At 38.5% G+C, this 15,084-nt stretch overlaps 1 long non-coding RNA gene across 1 annotated transcript; it reads right to left on the bottom strand.

Moving 5' to 3' along the window:
• Positions 1-6,454: 6,454 nt before the first annotated feature.
• LOC134619502 (uncharacterized) lies at positions 6,455-13,242 on the bottom strand. The gene is made up of 3 exons (XR_010573387.1): positions 12,883-13,242; positions 10,615-10,648; positions 6,455-6,709 (listed from the first exon to the last, which is right to left on the bottom strand). It is a non-coding gene; the product is annotated as an uncharacterized LOC134619502 (long non-coding RNA).
• Positions 13,243-15,084: the final 1,842 nt, after the last annotated feature.

Here is a 15,084-nt window from a genome sequence, read left to right as displayed (position 1 = left end):
ATAAATTATGTTTTTTTTTTCTTCAAAATTTTGTAAAACATTTTTTTGTTGTTGTGGCATTACAGAGTTTGTGCTCCAGTATTAGAAATGCTTACAGCATGGGTATCCTGGAAACATTCAGATACATGTAGAGAATTAAACAAAAATTGGAGTTACACCTCAAAAGTCCTGTTTGAGGTGTCACTTCCTGTTTGCCATTTGTTTGCAAGTTGTTGTGTTTTGATCATGTCCTATGGATTTTTGAAATTTGGCCATCAATTTCTGGAGCAAGGACTTTATTCAAATTGTTGGAACTTTTGGTATAACCCTGTCTGGATTACAATTTTGATACAGGATATTGGACTGGACTAACAAAGTTAAAGAGGTAATTGCAGGCTAGCCAACACGCTACCAGGCTAACAGCTGACAAAGCTAACAGCTGACAAAGCTAACAGCTGACCAAGGAAACAGCTGACCAAGGAAACAGCTGACCAAGGAAACAGCTGACCAAGGAAACAGCTGACTGAACCTGCTACCAGTGGAACCAGATAAAATGGGGCCGAAGAGGACACCGACAGCTGAGGAAGTCGAGGACATTAAAAAGTCTCTTGACTTCATAATGGAGGAAATTTCCACTATCAGGTTGCAGCAGAAAAGTATCATTGAAATTGTGCAGAAGGTAAAAGCTCATCTGCATCCAAAATGCAGAAAAAGATAAAAAGATTGCATACCTGGAAAGTAAGGTCGCTGACCTGGAACAATACTCCAGGATAAACGACGTCATCATCACTGGGCTCCATATTAAACCCCGGTCATACGCTCAAGCGGTGACCGCTGACAGCAATGAGGAACCTGGAGAGCTTGACATTAGCTCCACGGAACAACAGGTGGCTGCTTTCCTGCGGTCCAAAGGGATGGACCTTGACTGTAACTCTGTCGAAGCATGCCACCCTCTTCCCAGGAGGAACAGCAACAAACCGGCTATTATATTAAGGTTTGTAAATCAAAAGCACAAGAACACGCTGCTGAAACAAGGAAGAAAATTAAAAGGATCTAATGTCTTTATCAATGAACATCTAACCAAACACAACGCTGAAATAGCCAAAAAAGCGCGACACCTTAAGAAGCTGGGAAAAATTCAAAGCACTTGGACGACAAACTGTAAAATATTAATTAAACTAAACGGATTACCAGAGGAAGCCAAAGTTCTGACCATTAAAAACATGGCAGATCTCGAAAAATATCAGTGAGCAACATGATCTGGACTACAAACAAGGTAACAGACAACCACACACTCACTTATGACACACACTGGAAGGAAGAACTCAGATACATCTGGAAGAAACAGCTGCATCAGTCAGACAGTTGCAGAATATGATCAACTGGAACTGAAAACATGTAACTATATGGATCACAATACACAGGACTTGGAATATGAAATAGATCCAGACAACAACTTTTTCTCATGTATCAATAACAACTGCTGCTACTATACAAATAAAGACTACAATCAGAGGATTAAAACGGAGAATAAATTATCAATTATCCACTTTAACTGTAGAAGTCTATACGCTGATTTTAATCATATCAAAGAATATCTTAACCAGATTTCACATCCATTTAGTGTCATTGCCTCATCAGAAACTTGGATCAACATGGAAAAAGGAACAGACTTTGAACTGGAGGGTTATGAATTCACATTTATAACTAGGCGAAACAAAGGAGGAGGAGGAGTGGCCTTGTATGTGGACAAATCCTTGAAATTTAATGTGGTGGATAAGATGACGATGGTGATTGATAACGTACTGGAATGTATTACAGTTGAAATTTGTAAAGAAAAAAGTAAAAATGTAATCATTAGCTGTATATACAGAGCTCCAGGTAGTAGTATTGAGACATTTAAAGACTGGATAGAAGAAGCATTTATTGAAATAGCTCACAAAAAAGTTTTCATTTGTGGAGATCTCAATATTGATTTGCTAAACCCAAATAAACATAAAACCACTGAGGAATTTATAAACACAATGTACTGTATGAACCTATTCCCTAAAATTACTAGACCCACCAGGGTCACATCACATTGTGCAACTCTCATAGACAACATTTTTACAAATGACATTGAAAATAAGACTGTAAGTGGACTCCTGATTAACGACATAAGTGACCATCTTCCAATTTTTACAATCTATGATAGGAATTACAAGATCAATAAAATGGACAGTAAAAAAAAAAAAAAAAAGAGTACAGACGAGTAAGAACAGAAGAAAGAATGAATGCATTTAAAAAACATTTACTGAAAGAGAACTGGGGTGAAGTATATCAGGAACAGGACGTTAATAGTGCGTATAATGAATTCCTTAGAATATTTACATTACTGTACAATACCAACTGTCCAATAAAGCAATATAGTAGGAAACATAAATATATGGACTGTCCATGGATAACAAAAGGTCTGCTAAATGCATGTATAAAGAAAAATGCTCTATACAGAGATTTCTTAAGAAAGAGAACTAAAGATGCTGAACTCAGATACAAAAGATATAAAAATAGGTTAACTAATATACTTAGATATAGTAAAAAGGAATACTATATGAAGAAATTAGATATAAAAATAGAAATAATATTAAAAGATAATGGGAAATACCATACCCTTGATCTGTTTTTTTCATATGGCTTGGACATTAGCATTAAGGACATAAGCAATGTTGGGATTTCTGATCACTTTCCTGTTATCTTTGATGTTAACTTATGTACTTCTGAACTTCACCCTGATGCTCTCCTACGCCCTACACGTATAATTAATTCTGGAACTGTGGAGAATTTTTCAATGTCTTTTTTGAAACTTGCCTCTTCCATTCCTGACTGTTCCCTGGCTTCCACGATTGATGACTTTGCTAGCACCTTTTTTTCCACATGCTCCTCCATCCTCAATACTGTTGCCCCTGTTAAAATGAAGCACCCTAGATCCTTTTCCCGATGCTGGCTAAACGATTCTACACGTGCTTTGCGATGTGTGTGCCGCCGGGATGAGAGAAGATGGAAGAAAGATAGACCCCAGGTTTCTTATGATATCCTGTGTGCCAGCCGGTTGCAATTTCAACTTGCTGCTAAAACGGCCAAAGCTGCCTTTCTGTCTAAAATTATTCTTACTCATGGTCACAACCCCCAATCCCTCTTTAATGTTTTCAACTCATTGGTTAACCCCTGTCCTGAAATGCCACTGGCGTGCTCTCCTTCTCTCTGTGAAAATTTTTTAACTCATTTTATTTGTAAAGTTTTACATCTTAAGTCCTCGCTCCCTTCAGTGTCGAGTTTTATTCCCACCCCTGGTTGTTCATCATCATTTCAACAGTTTGAGCCGGTGTCACTCCATACTCTCAAGCGATTTATTGACCAATCAAAGAACACCTCTCCTGCTCATGATATCTTTCCATCTCGTTTAGCTAAGGATTGCTTCAGTGTAATTGGACCCAGCATCCTATCTCTAATGAATATATCTCTACTTGCAGGCTCTGTTCCTTTAGCCTTCAAACACGCTGTTATCCAGCCCGTTCTTAAAAAAAGGAACCTTGATCATAACGATCTTGGGAACTATAGGCCGATTTCTAAGCTTCCATTCCTGTCTAAAATACTGGAGAGGATCGTTCTCTCACAACTCCAGCCGTATTTGGATACGAATGCCATCTATGATAAATTTCAGTCTGCTTACAAACCCTGTTATAGTACTGAAACGGCCTTGCTCAGAGCCCTCAATGATCTCCTTCTGATTGCTGACTCCGGACGCTCTTCAGTCTTGGTCCTACTAGATCTATCCTCGGCCTTTGATATGGTAGATCATAACATCCTATTAGCGAGGCTTGAACACACAGTTGGCATTGGAGGTGCCGCCCTAGATTGGTTTAAGTCATACCTCTCTAATAGGTCCTTCTCGATCAATTTTGGCCCTTATTTCTCCTCTGCTGCACCTGTCTCCTGCGGTGTGCCTCAAGGATCTGTCCTTGGCCCCCTGCTCTTCTCACTGTATATGCTCCCCTTAGGCACAATCTTTGAGAAGTATAACATCGCACATCATTGTTATGCCGACGACATACAGATGTATTTCGAGCTAACTGATGATCCCTCTATGTCTCTGCACGGCTTTTGCGAGTGGCATGCGTGAGGTCAAAAATTGGCTCGCAGGTAACTCTCTTATTCTAAACGACAGGAAAACGGAAATTATCGTGTTTGACAGTAGAGTCCCCCGTGGCCAACTCCGTGACGCCCTCGGTTCCTTTAACTGTTTCCTCACCGACACTGTTAGTGACCTGGGTGTATTTTTGGATAGCTCTTTTAAGTTCGATAAACAAGTCTCTTCTGTTGTTAAATCTTGTTTCCATCAATTGCGTCTTATTAGCAAGGCCAGACATTATGTTCCACATAGGGACCTTGGAAAGCTTATCCACGCCTTTGTGACATCTAGGTTGGATTATTGCAATTCACTTTACTTCGGTCTTAACTCTACTCTCCTCCATAGACTTCAAATTGTTCAGAATGCAGCTGCTCGTCTCCTTACTGGTAGTGGGCGGCGTGTCTCTATTACCCCTGTCCTTGCTGATCTGCATTGGCTTCCCGTTAAGTACCGCATTCAATTCAAAATCCTGCTGCTTACCTTCCGAATTGTTAACAATATAGCGCCAAGCTACATCACCGAGCTACTTAGATCATACACCCCTACTAGAGCATTAAGATCATCTTCCCAGTCACTCTTGGTACTGCCGAGATCTCGGCTGAAGACTAGAGGTGACCGCGCGTTTGCCTTGGCTGCACCCGTTTTATGGAATAACCTCCCCATCGCTATACGCGAGTCTGATTCCATCCATTCCTTCAAATCGCGGTTAAAAACCCACTTATTTAGCCTCGCCTTTTCTACCAGTTAACCCTTGCTTGATAGTTAGCTTAACGCTTTTCTTATCTTTGGCTTATTCTTAATTACTTTAAATCCATTTTTAATTTTGACTGTTTTATCCTCTACATTTAGCTTTCTTTTATGCTTTTATATGCAATTCTTTTGCCTTTGTGTGTTTTAATGCCATTCAACCTGCCAGCACGCTTTGGTACCTTGCCATAGCCCTCATTCTTCCCTGTTACTTCATCTCACCCTCTTGAATGTTAAGCACTTTGGTACACCACTGGTTTTTAAATGTGCTATATAAATAAAGTTTGTTGTTGTTGTTGTACTAAACAAAGCAAAGCAGGTATTCGACAGAACATCACTTTATATTCTATACTGTTCACTGGTTTCACCATACTTAAGCTATTGTGCAGAGGTCTGGGGCAACAACTATAAAACCACATTACATTCACTTTTTACCCTTCAAAAAAAAAGCAGTTTGAATCATCCACACTGCAGGTTATTGGGAACATACAAACTCTCTATTTTTGCAGTGTGAAATATTGAAATTTGCTGATCTAGTGAAATTCCAAACAGCACAAATTCTATTCAAAGCAAAAAATTAGGACCTGCCCAGTAATATTCTGAGTATGTTTTTTTTTAAAGAAATAAGTTATAATTTAAGGGGTTTTTTGTAACTTCAAAACAGGGAAGATACGTACTACAAGAAAAAGCTTTTGTGTTTCTGTGCATGGAGTGAAACTGTGGAACAGTTTGAATATGGAATTGAAGCAATGTCCAAACATAAAACAGTTCAAAAAGAGGCATAAAGATATGATGTTCTTGAACTATAAAGAAAGGGAAAATGTTGAAATTCAGTGAATGTCTCTGTTTAGAAAATGTGATAATATAGTATATAGTATATATTATATCAGAAATCTGTTCGCTATTTTTCTTACAGATTATATCAGTAAGGAAGCTGACTAAATATTAACTGATAACTTATGTCAAAGGGGTGGGATTAAATAAGTGTTTACTTCTTCCCACTCCCTTTCGACACATAACTGAATGAGAACAGAAGCAATATTGAAATGTATTAACTTTATTTTGTATAGTATTTTTTTCTCCCTCTCTTATTTTCTTTGCTAAATGTACCTGTATATTGTTTACATGATCGAAATGAATTAACAAATGACATTTACTTTAATTAGATGGGCTATATCAAATATATTCGAACCTAACAATAACACTTCTCACTATTGCCAATATTAACCAAAACTAAAAATGTAGGCCAAGTTATAAAAATAAAAGTCAATTCATCAAGTCTTGAAAAAATAAAACTAAAAAATAGAATCAAAAAATAAAAATAAAATAAAGAATAAAATATCCATCCAGATCTTTACAACCAACAACAAGAAATTTATCCTAATTGGATAGCCTAATTCAAATAAATTTGCGAAGTAAAGTAAGAATAAAATAAGAACTCTCCATACAATATAGCCAATATTTACAAACTAAAAGGAGTTGGCATAGTAATTTTAACCCCCCCCCCCCCCCCAAAAAACAACAAAAAAAAAAAAAAAACAAAACAGCTCCAGACTCCTTTCTCCTCAATCCACTCTACAACAACAGTCTCCTGCTTCCCTTTCCAAAAACTCTTACAGATTTCATCTCAATCCATTTATAATCACATAAGGGTGGATATTAAGACCTTTTATCTGACCTCTCTTTCCCTCTACACCTCACATCGCCTGTCAAGGTGTATAACTTGTCTGTGGTCACTTGCGTTGTTTCTGGAGCTGCGGACCTTGATGTTCTTTCAGGCGGATTCCTCAAATAATGGCATGGTGTCTTTGTTTTCTACAGGGCAGAAAAATATTTTTGTCAGAAAACAAAGAACTGTGTCTGTACAGAGCAAAATTATTACATTTAAAAAAGTAGTGAAAACTAAAATGAACTGTTTAACTGAATAAAAATAAACGAGACTTGAAAAATGAAAATCCAAGAAATGAACATAAAACAAAGATATACTGGAAATGGTTTGACTGTTTAACTTTGAACTGTGTACTTCTGGACCCTGTTCCAGGAAGCATGCTGAGTTAAGTACATGGATGATCTCATTTCTGCGTGACTGATATATGACGGCTGTCTTACAACATCTCTGCTATAGAGATGTTTTACTGAGTTACTGTTAATGGTCAGACTTCAACTGTAGTAACTGTTTCGGGTGTAGCTGAAGAAAATGCAGAAAGTTTTTAAAGGATGTAAAGATTAATCAGTTAGAGTGCACATGTGATGAGAGGTGTCTGAGCTTGTATAGAACTATCCAGATGTCAGTCTAAAAGTTAGTTGTAGACACTCATTATGAAGGAATTCTTTGCCTGGGTCCAAACTGTCCTGAACCATACTGTGAGTATGAAGAGTAAGGAATGTGTGCTCACAGACATTTGCGGACCTGCTCTCAGTGTGTCGTTCGCGCTCACAACTAGTGGTGGATCGGTATTGAAATATCGATTCTTCCGATACCAGTAATTTATGTTCTAGAATCGATGTTCATATTAAAATATCGATATTTTAGTACTTTGGGATAAATTTGTAGTTTTTCATTAACAGGAACACAGTGGAAAGAAACTATATCATTCGGATCATCTAAATTGGAAGGAACTACTTCCTCTTACGCCTTTCATAGTCATATGCGAAATACAGCTGTATAAATGTGTCGCAGCCCCTTGGCGTGCGCACTCACAACAATGGCTGAGTGAGCGGAGTCATGTGTGGACGTATTTTACCTCCACAAACAGCCAAGACGCGGTTTGCGATACATGTGGCAAGACAGGGAAGTGTTGTGGCAACACCATTAACCTCGTCAAACACCTCAGAGTAAATCATATCACAGAATATGACGAGCATATGTTGAGGCGAACTGAAGAGGAGGAGAGGGACAGGTGCTGCTAGGGCGAGACAGACGTCTCTCACGGAGCAGTGTTGCCAACTCCTCAGTAAGGAAAATCGCTATTGGTTGTCCTAAAAGTCGCTAGAAGTTGCTAAATGACATCATCACCTAATTTGCATAATTGGTCATGCTAATATAATTGTAACCTATGTTGTTGGAGAGAGAAATAACATCGTGGAAGAGACATAAAGTGAGTAAAAAACCGTCCTAAATGCATTTAGAGTTTATTTAGAACTACAAATTAAATTTCTTTTAGCAATTATTGTTTTTTTAATGTCACAATTCCAACCCTGCTCCTTTACCCGGGCTTGGACCGGCAAAAGTGACCCGAAATAGGCACTCTGGTGGAGTTACTTTGTGTGTGTGTGTGTTTATAAGTAGTTTTAAACCTTGTGATCCACAAAACAGCATAAGAGTAAAAGAAGAACTGACTGCGTTGCAGCACCCGCTGCTTGTTGAGAGTAAAAGCGATACATGCTTTCACGTCTTTTTTTAGCGACTTTTTTTAGAAAAAAAGTCGCTAGGGGGTCTGAAAACTCGCTAAATATAGCGACAAAGTCGCTAAGTTGGCAACACTGTCACGGAGTCCTTTAGTGCTGCAGGCAGGCAACATGCTCAAATAGAAATAAAAAACCTGAAGTTGTGTGCTATATGATAATTCTGCATTATTAAGCAATAAGAACAAGTAGTCTGATGTCCTGTAATCATTATGAAGCTATATTATTATATTATTATTACAATTACATAATACAATTATATATTGTATTATGAAACACAATGAAACATTAAGTTTTTATACAGAGTATCAGTATCAGATCAGTATTGTCGATACCACCCTGAATTTTACTTGGTATCGGATCAGAAAGGAAATCATTGGTATCGCACATCACTACTCACAACATCTCTGCTTCATGCGCGCTCGACTCTCTGTACACCGTTATAAGTGTGCCACAAAACCAACCAATCACAGACTTGGATACAAAAATTCTGATTGGCTGTTTTGGTCTCCAATCAGCTTGCTAGCTACTGTAGCCAAACCCAGGCAAATATCCCAGAATGCATTTCGGCCAAAATTTAAACGAGGCAGTTGCAGAGGGACGCAGAGTGGCGGAGTATTAAAATATTACTATTTCTGGATCACAAAATAAACGTTTAAGATTTTCAGGCGAGAATGTTGCAGTGTAAACTTCAAATACCTGCTCGATTTATCAAGACATCACATATTTGTAAATGTGCTCTAACATTTTCTGAGATGCCCGTTACCCACCAGCTGACTACACAGCTGGACTGGCCATCAGGCATTTGCCCGGTATACCCGATGGTGATTTTTCATTTTTATGTTTGTTTTTGTAAAAATGCAAGGTGGTGGATTTGCCAATTGGTCATGATGGACTCTGGGCTGGACCAATTTCAATACATCTAAACTGAGTCACAGCTCCTGACGAAATTTATAAATTTAGGGTCTTTATGCTCGCTTTGTAGATGAAAAAATGAGGCTTTGCATGGAGCTGAGCCAAAGCAAGACCTCAATATAAGAGTCTCAGGCTACGTCCACACGTACCCGGGTATTTTTGAAAATGCAGATTTTGCTATGCGTTTGCACCTTTCATCCACACGTAAACGGCATTTTTGGTCACTGAAAACGGAGATTTCTAAAAACGCCTGCCAGGGTGGATATTTTCGAAAACTCAGTTTTTGCATTTACGTGTGGACGAGAAAAACTGAGAAAACGCAGCGTTAAAGGTGTGCGCCTTTTTTGACGTCACACTGTGCGCCGCGTTATTGTTTCGGTGAAATGAATTTCTACAATACTGTTACTGTTAATTGTACTCTCTGCAGTGTTTAAATGCTTACATATACACACACAATTACTGTCCCTCCACACATACCACTCGGTTCTGCTTCTATGCCCCAGCTTTGTTTACTATTTCCCACCGAGGCTTCTACACTTCTGATTGGCCAACATTTCTACACGGTTAGGAATATATCGCCACCTGTTGCTTTGGCATGTTCCTAGCAGCGTTTTCCTTCATTTCTGCGTTTACGTGTGGACGGGATTATTTTTTAAAACGAAAACGGAAAATCTCCGTTTTCAAAAATACCCGTGTACGTGTGGACGTAGTGTCAGTGACAACATGAAAACACAGAGACCTCTAGTGGTAATTATGCAGACCACCATCCTCACATCAGTGACAGTTTTTAGTATTATCACAGTAAAAGTTAAGTTAGCTCTACTATCACTTCCAACATAAATGAAGACAGAAAACTAAACAGCAGTGACGTTTGTAGGGTTACTGAAGTTGGACTACCTGGTATATAATGATGTGCTACATGATCGCTAGCGACACAGCTATGTTAGCATAACATCAGCACAGTGAAGCTGGAGGACGAACAAACTTTCTTTTCCACTCAATAAAAATTAACGTGAGGGTTCTCTGTGGTTAGGAACAAATGCAATCGCATGGCAGGATGCTGTAAACGGACCAAACTTCAGTCAGGAGAACAACTGAGATAATCCATCCACAATACGAGGTTAGTCATTAATATACTGCTGCATGGGCTGGGCTGTAGTTACATCGTAAGGTTTAAAAACGGAGTTTTAAAATGATTAGCGATAATAAAAACCGAGAGAGGCCGACAGTGATCACTGACTGTTTTTAGGGGCTTGTTGAGATGAAATAGAACCAGTTACAAAGCTTAAAACATGTTTAAAGCACAATAGTCTTATTAAACGCAGGGTAGTTTGGGCCCGGAAGCAGGATTCAGCACGTCATCACTTAAAGACTGGATTAAGGAGTGTTGGTGTGTTTACCTTGTGCCACAGCATCAAGTTCATAGATTTGTGCCTGCAAAAGATTTTTATCAATTAGTAAAAAAGTTAACTCTGATAGAAAAAACATTATATATATATGCACTAATTATTCACTTTTCATTCTATTTCTGCACAGTGTTAGTAGTTAGAACTAACATAGATCATATTTGCAACCAGGAAGAAAACACAGAGTGCTCTAATGATGGTCTCAAGCCCAGATTAATCAGAGAGTTACATCATGAAGAGCATCCAGCATAGTAGTCTGTGTCAGTTAAATTAGAAACATCTGTTGAAATAAGGGAGCAGCTTAAGATAGCTATCCTGTTTCTGCACAAAAATGTCTTTTTGGTTTTATAGTTAATTAAACTACAAGAACATATGTTAAAATTATTCATAGTTAATAACTGCACTCATATGATGGTGACCTGGGTGACTGTGAAGCCCAGATTAATCAGAGAGTTACATCAGGAAGAACATCCAGCATAGCAATCTGTGTCTTTTTGGTTTCATAGTTAACTAAACAACAACAACAACATATGTTAATGCTTTTAATAGTGAGTAGAGTTGGATTCATATGATGGTGACCTGGATGACTGCGCAGGTCAGAATGCAACAAAAAAGTAGTTTCATTAATTTAGACTGACAGAGTCTGGCAGCAGGGGCGGATCTAGAAGGGTGGCATGTGCCACCCTAAAATGACCCCTTGCCACCCCAAGTGCCACCCCAGTTTTGCATAAGACAGTGTTGTTTATTAAGATAAGATAGCATTAACAGTTTGAGCGTAGTTACAGTCAACAGTGAATATAAATGCTAAAACTGAATATATTGGATAGTGTTCCCTCCCTCCACCATTAACAAATGGTTCAGCCCATAGCAGTCTCTATTTCAGCCCACATTGAAAGTTCGGACTTCAAAGTTTTAAAATTTTAATTACAGGCCAGTAAATCCAGAGTTATGATAATATATATAAGCCATGCTTTTTACTAAATACTGTCGTCACGTTTTTGTGTGTGTGTGTTGTAAGGGTTTTCTAAGGACGGCGCAAAAACAGTAAAGAAAGGAAAAAAAGCCACCGCTTTCCTATCGGTGGAAAAATGCACCATGTCGACCAATTAAAAAAAAAGTCAACATGTTGTGGGATTTGGTTGTTTAGGAAGAGGGAAAAGTTCTGGGAGTGACGGTAACGGCAGCGAGTCAGAGCAAGCGAGTGAGAGAGAGAGAGAGCATTTTTAGATGTGGAAGATTTGTGACGCTTAGTGTGGAGTGTATACTTAGTGTATTGTGTTGTCTTGTGTAGCTGTTCTGTTGGTTAGTCGTTTTGTTTTGTGTGTCAGTGAGGGCACTAATGAATGTCACAAAGGCACATCGGTGTAAACACTGTCACTAAGTAGAAAACCAGCGGAGTGATACACCTCCTGCTGTCAGGCCTGCAGGTTTATCCCTGCACTGTTCTGTCTTTTGGTGGACAAACTTTTTTTTTAACTGGCACACACCATTTGTGGGGCATCTTATTGCGAAACCTGATTGTTCTAAAATTTTAATTTTAGTAATATTTTTATTTATATTTGCACTTCAAGTTATAAAAATTTCTGTGTGGGGGTTTTTTACAGTAAAAAATACTACTAGAATTTTAAGTTCTTTGTGTGATTTCAGTAATTTAGTAATAGTACTATTAATAGTAATAGTAGTACTAATGCAGTATGTCAGTGAAAAAAACAACAAAATTCAGTTGAGCTGAAAAGAATGATACCAAACAAGGCAAGGGGAAAAAATAAAATGAAACAATTTGAGGGTGAAATACAAACAAACTCAAAAGGAATCAAAAACAGGCAGTTGTATTTCAGACCTCAGAGGGTTAATCCAACAAATCATGAAAAATTAGGTTTAAATTTTTGTTCATGACAGTGCAGATTTCTGACATTTTGTGTAATTTAAGCATGTAACAATGTGATTGTTTTCTAACAAAAAACAATGTGAAACTTAAGTTAGACTTGTGTTTGTAAATGAACCGCCCCATGTTGTGTAGCTTTCTGGATTTTATACTTATTGGGCTACATATTTATTTATTATACAGGTTATACAGTACATAACATCAAAACTCACATGTTTTATGTAACTAAAGTGTGTAATTATGATTTGATTATTTATTTGATTTTGCCACCCCATTTGATTTCTTTGCCACCCTCATGCCACCCTAAGAAAATTTCTCTAGATCCGCCCCTGTCTGGCAGCTGTAACATCTGGCATGTAAATAACACAGCACTTTACCTGCTGATGTGCTGCTGCTTGATGATGCTGTCCCCCTCTGTTGGAGCTCCCCTCACTGATCCAGTTGATCTGCTGGTTGGTTGCTTCTGGTTTTTGATGTTTTGCTTTATTGATCATTTGTTGAGCAACATTAAAACAGCCGTCCCAGTCTTTCCTTTTTATGTTGCTCATAATTTCTTTAGTCAAAGTCTCATTTGCTTCTTTCCTCAAAAGCTCCTCCAGAACTTTTTTCTCTTCTTCCAAAATCAGTTTGTAGTAAAAAGTTTTCTTGTTGCAACAACTGAATTTTTTTACAAACCATTTTCTCCATCCACTCCAAGTCATGAAGAAAGCTGCAAGAGTCATGCCCAGGAGCAGAGAGTAAGCAGCAAGCTGAAAAGGAAGCAACAAATATACAAAACATAACAGCATTAATGTGTGTTTGCCATAATTTCATAAAAAAAAAGCAGAATAAGCATACAGCAAGAAAGTCCTCACCCTTGACTTGATTTCCACTTCAGCTTTTCGAGCGTGTTGTTCAGTTGTGAGGTTCTCAGATTTGCAGAACAGCTTGCTGGTGTTTTCATCAGTGTTACAGCAACCATACCAGTCCGTGACAAGCAACAATGCTACAATCCACAGCAGACTGATTAGAAACGCTCTGATTACGCGCTTGACTACAAGGCACAAAAACGTGGATGCATGTTCCGCTGTGCTCCGAAATGTCTGGTCTATCAGGAGCACCAGGAAAAACACTAAAAAAACAGGCACGACGATGATTTCATTGCATTTAAAAGTGCGCCCTGTGCAAGGGCACGTCTTAGTCTGCAGATAAAAAGTGACAGTGATCATCCCGACAACTGTCACGAAGGTACCGATTTTTTCAGTCAGCACATATTGCAGGACTTTTTTAAACATCTTGAGCAGTTAGGTGCCTGCTGAGGCTGCAGCTTCTGACCTGTAAAATTACACCGAGTATCACAGTCTCTTTGAAATTCTGCTTGATATCTCAATCCAATTGCAGCTGTGAAATGAGCAAGTCCTCCAGTCCACGTGACCAATGTTCCATCTAAGCTGGGCACGTGCGCAATTGCGCACTGTTGGCACGGTCTCTGCGTTGCGCACACAAAAAAATTCTAACCTGAATTGAAATTAAAGTAAATATGTGCCGACACCGGTGTTTTAGCTAGCAAAGCGGCGTGGCTGATGTGGAGTGAAGCCACGTTAATGACAACGTGTACAACCATTGGAGATGTGAGCAGGACAGACGGAACAATTGACGGAAAAAGTGTGGACTTTATACCAGTTTTTAAATTGTGTTGATAGGCCACGTAAAACCAGAGTTATGATAAAAAAAAATGTGCAATGTTTGGTTTTCTTCCTGAATACTATCATTGTTTATATTTACTGCGGGAAGAAACGGTAAAAAACGGCGTTTTATAAGGAAAACGCTCGAAAGCGCTCTCCACCTGTGAGCAGAGACGAAACCAAAACACCCCACCCTTGTTGTGTGTGTCAGAACAATGAGGCGACTGCTGAATGTTACAGGTGTTACAGGAGTGATACATCTCCTGTTGTCAGGCCTGCAGGTATCAGGCTGTTGTTCTCCTTTATCTCATAGTGGACAGAAATTATTTTTTGGAGTGGCACAAATAATTTGTGTGGCATCAGATTTGATGCAGAACAGCTGATTGTTCTGTAAATAGTTTGAAATGTTTATTTAAAAAAACGCCTTGGCTGCATTTGTTAGGTAAACAGCTGCAAAACACTTTGTTGTTTGCAAAACTCAGTAACTTTTTTGAAGAAGTAACTATATAATTAATTGCTCAACATTGGTCATTATTTACTGTATTTTGCAGACAAAGAGTTACAGGAGTCAGAGTTTTATTAAAAAAAAGAAAGTTGCGTTTTCCAAATTGGAGTTCAAGTTATTTTTACTTCCAATAGTGTTAAGATACTACACAGGTCATGAACAAGATTTTTTTTTTAAATTTTCATTGTAAGTGGGCTAAAGCAGTTAATTAAACGTAGTCGAACAGAAATGTAAATGCTGTAATTTGATTATTTTAATAAACCATGTAACTTGGATGGATTCGACACTGGCGTGACCACAGTGCACACATCTAATGTCGCTCACAGTGGTCCACGAGATCGCTCAGGGAGTTTGTGTGTTCGCTCAGACACATGAAAAATTAGAGGGAACATTGCACGTGACGATGTGAG

This window comes from Pelmatolapia mariae, linkage group LG20 (genome assembly GCF_036321145.2).
Source record: "Pelmatolapia mariae isolate MD_Pm_ZW linkage group LG20, Pm_UMD_F_2, whole genome shotgun sequence".
Taxonomy (NCBI): Eukaryota; Metazoa; Chordata; class Actinopteri; order Cichliformes; family Cichlidae; genus Pelmatolapia; species Pelmatolapia mariae.
Note: the sequence above shows the minus strand (reverse complement) of the source record. Positions and strands in the feature narration are given on the sequence as shown.